Below are 11,491 nucleotides of genomic sequence, written 5' to 3'. Positions count from 1 at the left end.
TCACAGCCTCTCGGAAAACAGGTGCTCCATCGCAGGTAACAGCCCCACGGTACTTACTATTCACGCTAACAGTTTTACAAACAAGTGACTTTCTTATACATTCATCGCCACCCCCAGGCATTCATATTCTTTTTAAGTACAGAAACCTTAATTAGATTTTGACCACAGACCCGGATTTGACTTACCCTGACAGGGTTTCCATTAGTGTAATCTGTGGGGGAATTCACTGTTTTAACATCTGTGTGCCTGAGGCCTATCTCACATTTACTGCAAAACTCTGAAAAGCCTCCCTTGTATGGCTGTATGTTTCCTCATGCTCCCAATTTCACAGAAGTCATTTCAGCACCAAACGGTAATTAGCAAAGGGATGGGCCTCAGCTGACATGAATGCAATTTATTGTTTTCCACGAGGCCCTGAACCAAGCAAACAAAGAACGCAGTCTAGCTGTCTGGCATTTTATTAACTTGTATTGTGCAGTGCACCTTACTGAAGGGAGATCTTCAGGAGAAATTCAGCAGTTTGTGTGTGGCAACGCGCAGACTTTGGAAGAATATTAATTTCAGTTCAATTAGGCAAGTTTTGTGGTACCTCGGTCTGTAATAGAGGACAGCCACTTTTATAATTATCTTCCATATTAACTTTATCATCACCAGACTTTTGCATAAATGCAACCTTTCATCTTTAAAATGCCAACACTTCTTCAATTTTGGCAACCGTACAGCACTGCTAATTATTTGCTCATTATGTGTGGTTAACTGATGAATCATTAATAAATGAATGAATGGCTAATATATTTTTATGGTAATTGGAGATATAACTGATTGCAGACTTCCTTAGCTTCTCAAAACGGCACTGAATGAACAGTGGCTGCCTAATTGTTTACAGATGATATTTACGCCCCCACCCAGTGTTTTTCCCACAGTCGTGGTTTATCACGGGCGTGGCCTCCCGGGGCCAGGGGGGCGGCTGGCCGAGGTCGGTCTGGGCAGCGGGGAGTGGGCAGCAGCACAACCACGCTGTCTCTCCCTGTGTTCCTGTCACCTCGTTTGTTTCGGCTCAGCTGACACGTAACCACGTATGGGCCTCAGGGCCACTCGCTAGCGATTCCCTTCTCCTGGGCGTTGGCAGGGCCAGGGCCCTAACACTGCCGTGGTTACCCCCACAAAGAGCCGGCTGCTGACACACAGACACGCACCCATCCGACTGCCGCTTGTCTTGCCTGGCACAGCCAATGGACCGGTGTGGCCAGGGGCCACCCAGCCCGGTGTCTCTGTGGTTGAGCTAAAGGAGACCCTTGGCAAAGTTTGGTTAGAAGCCCGGACTTCAACGTGCGCCGCGAACAGAAATCAGCCAGAGGTCCTTAACCCCGCTCCGACTCGCCATTCCGTGGCTGCCTAATGGGTCTGGAGAGGACGGCTGTGTCACAGAAAGTCGATCTGGAGCGCAGGCACATCAGTCCCCACCTCTAGGTTAAAGACAAAGAGTCTGTATGTGTTGACGATTCTTGTGAAAACGAAAGATAGAAGACTGGCCGAGTAAAGCTTGTTTAGTTTTATGCAAACAGACGGAAGATCAAGTTAAAAATGCAAAGGAGATTACCAGTTCTTAATTATAATTATTTAACCAGGTGGGTAGTTTCTCCTAATGAACATTTCCATGAAAACAGAATAACTAATGACAGTCTTAAAGAAGCCTTTGTCTTTCCATGTACTAATGATCACATTTATAAATATGCAGCAAGGCCCCCGTGTACATTGCTAATGATAAGTAATTAAGCACCAGGCGTGGGAAGCCAGTGAAAAGGGTCATGTTAATGCAAGAGAGGAAATTAAAAATGCAATAAAATAAGTTGCCTAGAAAAGATTAAATAAACTTCTGGCTTCTTCTCCTTCCAGAAGGAGAACGAACGGTTTCCCCATTCTCACAGTTGTGCCATGTCAAGCCATGCAACAGCTGGTTCTAGAGTCACGCGGCGCAAGGGATCTCCTGGCCCCCTGCCCCCATCCCCATCTTCTACTAGTTTGCAGGCAGGGGGCGTGGCTTCACAGGGCACTTGGGGTCACTGGATGAGGAAGGAGGTGGACCCCGACAAAAAGGAAGGAGTTGGCCTGCAAGGATGGGGACCTGCCACCATCAAAATAATCCGGATTTTAACCGGTTTAAACTGGTTAAAACCCCAACACCCCCTCAATCTGTCCGGGAGCCCCTGCCCTTCATCCTGCTCCTTGGCCAGGAGTGAGTGATCCATGGCCTTGGTGAAGCTGCCCTCCTCCCCTCGCACTACAGCCCTGGTCCGGGAGAAGGGGCGGGTGCTGCTTGTGGTTTAGTGGTTTTTTTTTTTTTTTTTTTTTTTTTTAATTCAATCTGGAATCAGAAAGCTGTGGATTCTGGCGATTGGTCCTTGTGCCCTCCCCCTCGTCCTTGCTCTGGTCCCTTGTTCCCCATGGCCCTGTACCCCAAGCACCACCCCACAGACTGGGGACCAGCCCCCTCCCCTGCCTAAGTCTCTCCTTTATTTGGGGAGGGAAGAGGAGGAGAGGGGAGAGGGGAGGGGACCTGCCCCCTCCTCAGGCATCCGGGAGGGCCCTGCCCCCGTGGGCTTTACCCTTTCCTGTGCGCTCTCTCCCCGACACGTTTGTTAAAATCAAACCTGAATAAAACTACAAGCTTAATATGAAAAAAAAAATTCTCATCGCTGATACACCAATTGTTTATTAAACCGTTCGGACCAGCCTGGGTTTTTCTCATCTTTTGGCCGCCAAGGAGGCCAAGACGGGTGCCTTTTCCAACACAGGAGGGTAGGCTCTGTCTCTCTTTGCGTGGCCGGCTTCCCCACCAGACCCCGCGCCCCTGAAGATGAGAGCGTGACCCTGGGCTGGTAGACAGGGCAGCCCTCGAACCTAGCCTCGGTGAGGTTAGAGCACCCAGAGAGTCCCCAACCTCCCCCAGACCAAGCAGCTCTGCCCCTGAAAACCACGTGGGCCCAGGCCAAGGGCGTGAGGCATTTGTCGCCCTCACTCAGGTCCTGAGAAAGGCACCTGTTCTTTCTTCCGTGCACCATGATGCAAAGGGACAGAATTGTGAGGCTTTAACACAAAAGTAGCCTTTGCGTAAATAAATAAATAAATAAATAAATAAATAAATAAATAAATAAATAAATTTAAAAATCGCAGAGCTGGCGTAAGACTCCTGTTTGGTGAGGGAACAGGAATCCCAGCATCTCTATTAAGCATTAAAGACGCGTAGAACGAGCCAGAGGCCTTCTCGCCTGGAGGGGACTTGTATTCGGAACTCCAACACTCTTAAATAAGAATAATTTTGATTCCTTTTTTTAAAGTGTGTTAGTGAAGCTCTTAAACCACTGAAGTTTTTTTTTTTTTCCTTCGAATATTTCGAACTCGCTGATTCCGTCTCTCAAGGCTTCTATGTCCCCCGACTCCTCATCTGCTTAATCCCTCAGTGCGGGGAATCGAATTTTCTGCCGCCGCAGTCCAGGGTGAGCTCGGAAGCAGCCTTGCCCTAAAGAGAACAGCAGCAGCAAACAAAAATTAAACTGTGCTCGGATCTTTGGGGTAGTGTTTCCTTTCCAATTTTTTTGTCCCCTCGTCTTTTTTTCTTAACTGAGTTCTAAGAAGCCAGTCATCGGGCAGAAAATCCAAGGCTTGGATCTCCCTGCCCTGTTTTAATATTCCTTCTGAATTCAAATGAACCATTTCCTTTGACATAAAATCTTCGACAAGGCCACGCTTCTTTTGTTATCAGAGTGTTGTCATCGGGGAGCCTGCGTGGCCCTCGGAAGGCAGTTCAGCCCCTGACCGGTGCGGGCCTGGATTTGCCTCGCACATCACCGCGGCCGCTGGGCAGGGGGCTCCGGGGAGGACCGGCCAGCTCCGGTGCACACGGAAGGCGCCTCCCCCGCGGGTGCACACGGAAGGGGCGTGTCCCACGGGTGCACACAGAAGGCACTCTACCATGGGTGCACACGAAGGCGTGTCTCCCACGGGTGCGCACGGAAGGTGCGTCTCCCACAGGTGCACACGGAAGGCGCCTCCCCCACAGGTGCACACAGAAGGCACGTGTCCCACGGTGCACACGGAAGGCGCCTCTACTACAGGTGCGCACGGGAGGCGCGCATCCCACGAATGCACATGGAAGGCGCCTTCCCCACAGGTGCACACGGAAGGGGCGTGTCCCACGGGTGCACACGGAAGGCGCCTCCCCCACGGGTGCACACGGAAGGTGCCTGCCCCACCGGGTGCACACGGAAGGGGCGTGTCCCGCGGGTGCACACAGAAGGTGCCTGCCCCACCGGGTGCACACGGAAGGCGCCTCCCCCACGGGTGCACACGGAAGGGGCGTGTCCCGCGGGTGCACACAGAAGGTGCCTGCCCCACCGGGTGCACACGGAAGGCGCCTCCCCCGCGGGTGCACACGGAAGGTGCCTGCCCCACAGGTGCACACGGAAGGGGCGTGTCCCACGGGTGCACACGGAAGGCGCCTCCCCCACGGGTGCACACGGAAGGGGCGTGCCCCACGGGTGCACACGGAAGGTGCCTGCCCCACAGGTGCACACGGAAGGGGCGTGTCCCGCGGGTGCACACGGAAGGCGCCCCCCGCCCCTGCTCGGGGCGCGGGTTTCGGGGGTGGCAGCGGGTGCGGGCGCCGGGAGGGCCCAGCCCCGCCGCGGGGACGCCCGCCCGCACCTCCCGCCCCCGCCGCCCCCGCCGTCCGACCCGCGCCGCCTCCCAGGCCCGCGGATCCCGGGCCCCCGGGGCCCCTGCGCCCTAATCGACAATTAAAACGACCTTCGGGTCTCCGGCCTCGGCGTTTCGCAACGCGCGTTGCACGACTCAATCCCTGAAGCCACACCGAAGGCTTCCCCCGAGGCTTCCCGCCGCACCCCGGCGTTGCTGCCGAACTTCCCCCGGAGTTTCTGTCCCCGCACGCGCGCGCACCCGTTCACCTCACAGGCAGCCGCGGACACGGTCTCGGGAGTTCTGGGGGTCCCCGCCCCCCGCCTCCCCCCGCCTCCCGCCGCCTCCCCCCGCCTCCCCCCGCCCGGGGCTGCGTCGGCGCGCGGCGAGGGGCGGAGAGGAGCGCGCCGCCCGCCCGGCCCGGAGGGGGGCGCTGTGGCTCCCGCCGCCGCCCGCCGCGCGCCGGCCGGGGGTAGGGGTGCCCGACTGAGCAAGCAAGCAACAGTGCGGCACGCCTGCGGGGCGTAGTTGCACTGAAAAACATTTGTTGTTAACCTGAAGTTCAAACACATCTCGGGGTTCTCTATTTATCCGGCAACCTCGTTTTGTGGTTTTACAGACCAGCTGCACACTGGACCCTTGGATAGTCCAGGGGGGCTGGGTGCCCCCTAAGGGTTAGGCAATAATCTAGACACTTACATTTATATTATTCTTACACATAAATATATTCGTTCAACAGTAGGAAAATAGACTGTGGTTCCGTGAGCCTCCCCTGAGCCTCAGACCTCCCTGGGTGTTGGCCCATTTCTCAGACTGTGAGTGTCTCCAGAGGGGAGGCAGGCCCCTGTCCCGAAGGGTCTCTTTCCCACAGTCAGCCTTCTGCAACCCGGGTCCTCGCCCACAGATGTTGAAACAAAAGTCACAACCAAGGTAACTATTTTTAGGGGGTACCAGATTAAACCACAGCTGGGCCTTTAAGGGATAGAAGTGCCTACATTCTGAACTGCTATTCATACCCACTGAAATGTTAAAAAGGTCAAAAACCAAGTTTTGCGTTACTGTTATCTGTCTGCCATTAAAAAAAAAAAAAGAAAAGAAAAGAAAAGAAAGAAAAGGCTATTGCCTTGGGAATACTGTACATATCTGTTACCAACAACTCTGAAAACCACCTCTGCAAGCTTGTCAGTTAAACCAAATGTTAAATGGAAAATATTTGGCGGGATTTAAAATTAGACCCACACACATTACTTACAGATGTTTCCATGAAAAACACTTGAAACTGAACCACACCAAGTAATAAACCCCACAATGGTGTATTTTTTATACCCTAAGTTAATTTTTATTATATAAGTAGCCATATGAAGAAGGTATTGCATACTGCTTAAATTAAATACGGAGGAATGAAATCAGCAGTATCCCTTTACAGCATATGGCCCAGCAAATCAAATTACAAAGCTTTCCACATCTCATTAACTGCAATGAGTACAGTGAGTTTTCTAATAAGTCACATCTTTTTCATGTGAGTGGTGAGCAGTGACTTATTGTAAGAATTCACAGGATGACCCTTGTGCTGAAATTAAGAACTAATCTAAAATGGGCAGGGTCATCTGGTCAAGACTGATCATAACATTTCCTCATTATTGTTTTAGTTGGCATTGAAGCATATGTTTTCCTGGTGCCCCAGCTGAAAAATGCCTTTGATAATTTCACTGACAGCAAATAACCCACACACTGCCATTTAATGAGTTCGGGCAGGATTAGCTGACAATAAAGAATATAGTATAAATGTTTTTATTAGAACTGATTTATTTTTTAGCTGGAAAAGAAGAAGACGACGACGACGGCGACGACGAAGAAGAAGCCACATGGAAATGCTGAGCTGACTTCTCCCCTCGAGATGGTGAGAGATGGCCCTGGCAGTGATGCAGGTAAAAGGCGGGAGGTGTATACTGTGAGCCCAGGGCTGGCCAAGACCGTGCCTTTGGGCTGCAAATGGTGAAAAGGCGAATACCAGCTGGAACCCACACTCAGATGTCGGGTTCCTCCTTTGCACAACAAGGAGAAAAATACTTCTACAATTGCTCATCATGTGGCCTTTGGTTGAGATGAATTACCAATTTACAACCTCTTGTGTTTGGAGAGAAGCAAACTGTGCTCTTCTGAGGCAAGAATCAGGAACCTAAAATCATTCAAGCCTTCTTGTTTATAAGGCCAGAATGAGGCCAAAAATCCATTTCCTTCTGTGCTCTAAGCCCTTTCAACGACGAGTTTCTCACCATCTGCACTAATAAATATGGACTGGTGTGTGTATAACCATACACTGAGAAGAAGGGAAGAGTGAAAGGATTTTAAATGGTTGCAAATTGCTCTCCTGCTGAGATAACAGCAGTTTGCATGTGAGCCTCAGTTGTGACACATTAAGAATGGGCATTTGGCTTCTTTTCACACAGCTGTGAGAGAAGGGTAGGTTTCTACTGGAAGAGAAAAGGGGTCTGTTCTTAGGGAGACAGGCTTGCTAGTGGCATCTTGCCCAGAAGCTCTCTCTCCACAGCTCCAATGATGGGGACTGGAGACAGGATAAGCAGACCAGTCCGGGCACTGGGAGGGAAGGGATCCTCGGGACTGGGGAGGTGAGCCCTGAGATGGGGGCCATTCGCCCCAAGCCTCAGCGGAGACCAAAGGTATCAGAACGAAGGCAAGACCAGAAAGTCGATGTAGCCGGCCTGTAAGAAAGTTACCCTTGAGGTCAAGATGAGTTGCTGGGAAGATCTGGACACTTAGGCACAGGTGGACATAGGAAAAGCTGCCCGGCAAAAATTCCACCAGGAAGAAAGTAGGAGAGGTTAGTGGGGCCTGGCAGTGAGTGCAACACAGGAAAAGCTCCCAGGGCTAACGGAGACTCAGAGGTGTCCTCCCAGACGAAGGAAACGGCTCCCTGCTCGCAGCATAATGCAGTATGCAGTCATCGGAGCTTCCGAGGGACTGCCCAGCAAACTCAAGAGTCGGGGGAGCAGAAAAGCAGCCACCGAAGGGAGCACCGTGAGCATCTGTACACCAGGAAGGACACTCTACTCTGGCAGAGGCTACGGAGCATAAGAAGACTCTTTGGTCTGAACACTTAGAAATACATCCTCTGGCAGAAAGCAGCCCGCTCCCAGATGGGTACATGGAACCCGAGTCTCCTACCTCCCCTCTCAGGTGACGAAAATGTGAGAGGACAGGACCCCGGAAAGCAAGGGGGACTCTGAAGCATCATGCCCAAGGAGGAGACCGAGAGCAAGAACTGGAAGGGAGGGGCGCCCAGATGGCCCAATAGGTAGAGTGTCTGCCTTTGGCTCAGGTCACGATCCAAGGTCCTGGGTTGAGCCCCCACATCAGCTCCCTGCTCCACGGGGAGCCTGCTTCTCCCTCTCCCTCCCCCTGCTGCTCCCCTGCTTGTGCTCTCCTTCTCGGTCAAATAAAATCTTAAAAAAAAAAAAAGAAGAAGAAGAAGAGGAAGAGGAGGAGGAGGAGGAGAAGGAGGAGAGGAGGAGGAACTGGAATGGAAGCAAAGGGTTGGCCACTGAGCCCAGACAGTGAGACCAGGTTTGGAAGACAGGGGTGAGAAAGATCACTGAGGAGGGGAGATGCTTCAGAAGTAGCTACAGTTGAGCCCATGGGAGAGAGGGGTCCGTTAAGGGTGCCAAGCCTTCCGGAACACCCAAGACAAAATGCTAGGGTGGGGGTGGTCAGTACAACCCCTGGTATTAAATACAATCCTTCTCCCCCAGTCCCTGGTGAGAAGGGATTAGTAGTCCCCAACCAAAGCAGCCGTGTGGGGAATGGCACGGGGTCACGGGCAGCGTCCTTCTAGGTCTGCAAAACGAACCCCGCAGGAGAGCGTCTGTCATCCCCTTTCACTCTTCCACGGTCACGGAACCTGCCAAGCCCTCGGTTACGCAGACCCTAGCTACTTACCTGGAACCGGGTCAAGGACAATCCCTGAGTATTGCCAGGCAACAGTAACAAACTGACTAATATTTGCACAACTTTACAGTTCACAACGTGTTATCATAACGTTTCTCAGGGGCCCTTCTCTGCCGTGCTATGAAGAAGGCCACGTGGCCGCAGAGAGGAAGTAGAAGAGCCAGAGCTCAGACGTGGGTCTTCAGACTCCAAGCCTGGTGTGATTTCTTATTACAGCAAATAGCTTTTATGTACGATTGAGATAACACAGAAATGCTCTGGCGGTCTGAGGAAATATCCGTGTTCTGCTCTCGAGAGAACGTGGTCAGGGCTTGAGGCAAAGTTCTCCAGAAGAGCCCATCTTCTAACGTCCCTCAAAACGTGTCTAACTCTCGGTGTATATTTTGGGCCATCTGCCTTTTTGCCTCCCTGGCTGGTACAGACGGGACAGTCTTGCCAAGATGACATCCTTAAGACAGATGATCTCCAGGACACTCCCTGCCCCCCCTGCTTGGTGGCTGCTTGGTGACTGTGCTAGGAATCAGGGCCATAGTCGCTTTTGTGGCAAAAGAACATAAGGAAAAAGAAATTCATGTAAAGGCTTGAATGACAGAAAAAAAGGACCGTAATAAATGAACCGGCGTGGTTCTTTTTTTTTTTTTTTTTTTTAAAGATTTTATTTATTTATTCATGAGAGACATGGGCGGGGGGACAGAGACCCAGGTAGAGGGAGAAGCAGGCTCCATGCAGGGAGCCCGATGTGGGACTCAATCCCGGGCCCCCAGGATCACGCCCTGGGCCGAAGGCAGGTGCTAAACTGCTGAGCCACCCAGGGATCCCCCAGTGTGGTTCTTAAAGCAGCATCAACCAGGAAAACAGCTAGCCCAAAGACCTGGAATGGAGCTACCAGGCGGTGCCCGCCACATGCACCTCTGCCCGCCTTCCCCCATTTCTTCCTCTTTTTTTTTTTTTTTTTTTTTTTCCATCTCTGCTATTAAGGATGCTCAGGATATAGCCACTGTCTAAAGGAAATAGGAAGCTCACTCCTGTCTGCATTCTTGCCCTCAGCCCTGGCTAGTGTGCAGGACCCAGCTAAAGGAGGGTTCTTGTGGAAGAAGTAAAGGCTCCGGATGAATGTTAAAGGTTGGTTGTGCAAGTAAATTATAAAATTCTGCTCCATGTAGGAGGCTTTGGAGGCCTTGTCCTCCACCATAGTTCCTGGAGCTTGGTATGAGACTCTCCCCATCCATTTACCCAAAGCAACCATAGTACAGGATGCCCAAGGCACACTCTTGCAGATCAGGGACAGAGGCGCTATGTGAATGAAGAGGGAAGCAGTTCAAACCCGGGAAAGCATTTCTCCCGTTCCTCCTTTTCTCCTTTCCCTGACCCCCTAAATGCTACGGAGCGGCCCGATGCTATTTCTGGCTACTTCCTTCACTCCAGCCTTCTGCCTCCCGTCCCCTCCACGCTCCCACCTAGAGTACCCGCACGTGCTGGGAGCCTCTCCCTCGTGTTCTCTGTGCCTTTCCAATTTCCTTTCAAGTTCTCCTCTGTGGCCCCAGGAAGTCTTCGAAGCCCCGTATTCCCAAACTGCAGCCTGCCAAAGCCTTGACATGTACACTGTTTGTGTTTTGAAAAATTCAACAATCATCTACAGATTAAGATTCATAGCATCTTCTGGGCCGGAAGGAACAACTTGAAACAGAATTTGTCAGTTTTCAAACGTTTCTCTAGCTTCTGACAACTCTCGTCTGTAAAGCGAGGGTTCCGGGCCTTTGTTTCTAATGTTCTGGAAGTCGGCAGCTTGCTTAAAGTCACATGGTTGGAGTTCCAGGACTAAAATCTGGGCCACAGGTACAGCTTCCTCCCTCCTTAAGTCCACACTCTTCATTCCGTGCCGCTGGGCACGCTAAGTGTGAGCCTGCCTGCCCCGCTGTGTTAAAGGCCGATCCACTCGAGACCAAGGAGCCATTCTTATCTTTACATCCTTAAATACTTAACATACTATTGGCTACTGAATCATTATTTTCTTAATTGCAGGTGCAAACGCTCTAACCTTATCCATAATCTGTATCCGCCCACCACAGACCAGCACCCCCTGCCTCGATGTCGTGCAGATCCAAGATTCTTGAGAAATGCTTTTGAACGCCGAAATGAAGGAAGAACCTCCCGTATTTGGTTATCTCAATGAGTACTGCTTGCCAGCTGATTGAGCTAGACTCCCTAATTCTCACGCTGGTTTCCCTTCAAATGTGGCCTGCCACGGTCTTGGCTCCACCATGAAGTAGCTGTATCGCTCAGCAGTCACACAGCCTTGCTTCACCTGCATTTCCCCATCTGTAAAATGGGGATAAATAGGACTTACCTCATAGGGGCACAGTCAGGATTAAATGAGAGAATCCATAAAAAGCCCTGAGAACAGTGCCTGGCGATACAGAGCAAATGCTCAGTAAATATTAGCTACTGTTATTTTAAGCTTTATCTAGCATAAGCTTCGTTACCTATCACTGCGATTCATGTTTAATTTGTTGACTTATCAAAATCAGGCTCATGTCTGTCTTGGTCTGATCCCCGGCACAGTGGTCTGGCAGGGGGTAAGTGTCAATAAGCGTCCGAATGCATCCATCCATGCAAGGATGGGAATACTTTATGGCTGACACACATTTCCACGACCTTTGGACACTCTAAATGAGAGTGTTGACTCATGCTCCTACGCCATTCGAGAAGCAGATGATGGGCCAATTGCCAAACGGTTAAGAGCATAGACCGCAAAGCCAGGGAGAGTGGATGTGAATCCGAGCTCCACTACTTACCAGAATGTGATCCTATGTGACTTAACTTCTGTGCC

At 51.3% G+C, this 11,491-nt stretch overlaps 1 long non-coding RNA gene across 1 annotated transcript; it reads right to left on the bottom strand.

Annotated features, from left to right (window-relative positions):
* Positions 1 to 2,695: 2,695 nt before the first annotated feature.
* LOC140637888 (uncharacterized) lies at positions 2,696 to 4,997 on the bottom strand. The gene is made up of 2 exons (XR_012034965.1): positions 4,807 to 4,997; positions 2,696 to 3,520 (listed from the first exon to the last, which is right to left on the bottom strand). It is a non-coding gene; the product is annotated as an uncharacterized lncRNA (long non-coding RNA).
* Positions 4,998 to 11,491: the final 6,494 nt, after the last annotated feature.

This window comes from Canis lupus, chromosome 8 (genome assembly GCF_048164855.1).
Source record: "Canis lupus baileyi chromosome 8, mCanLup2.hap1, whole genome shotgun sequence".
Taxonomy (NCBI): Eukaryota; Metazoa; Chordata; class Mammalia; order Carnivora; family Canidae; genus Canis; species Canis lupus.
The sequence above is the reverse complement of the archived record's forward strand: the minus strand, read 5'-3'. Positions and strand labels throughout refer to the sequence as shown.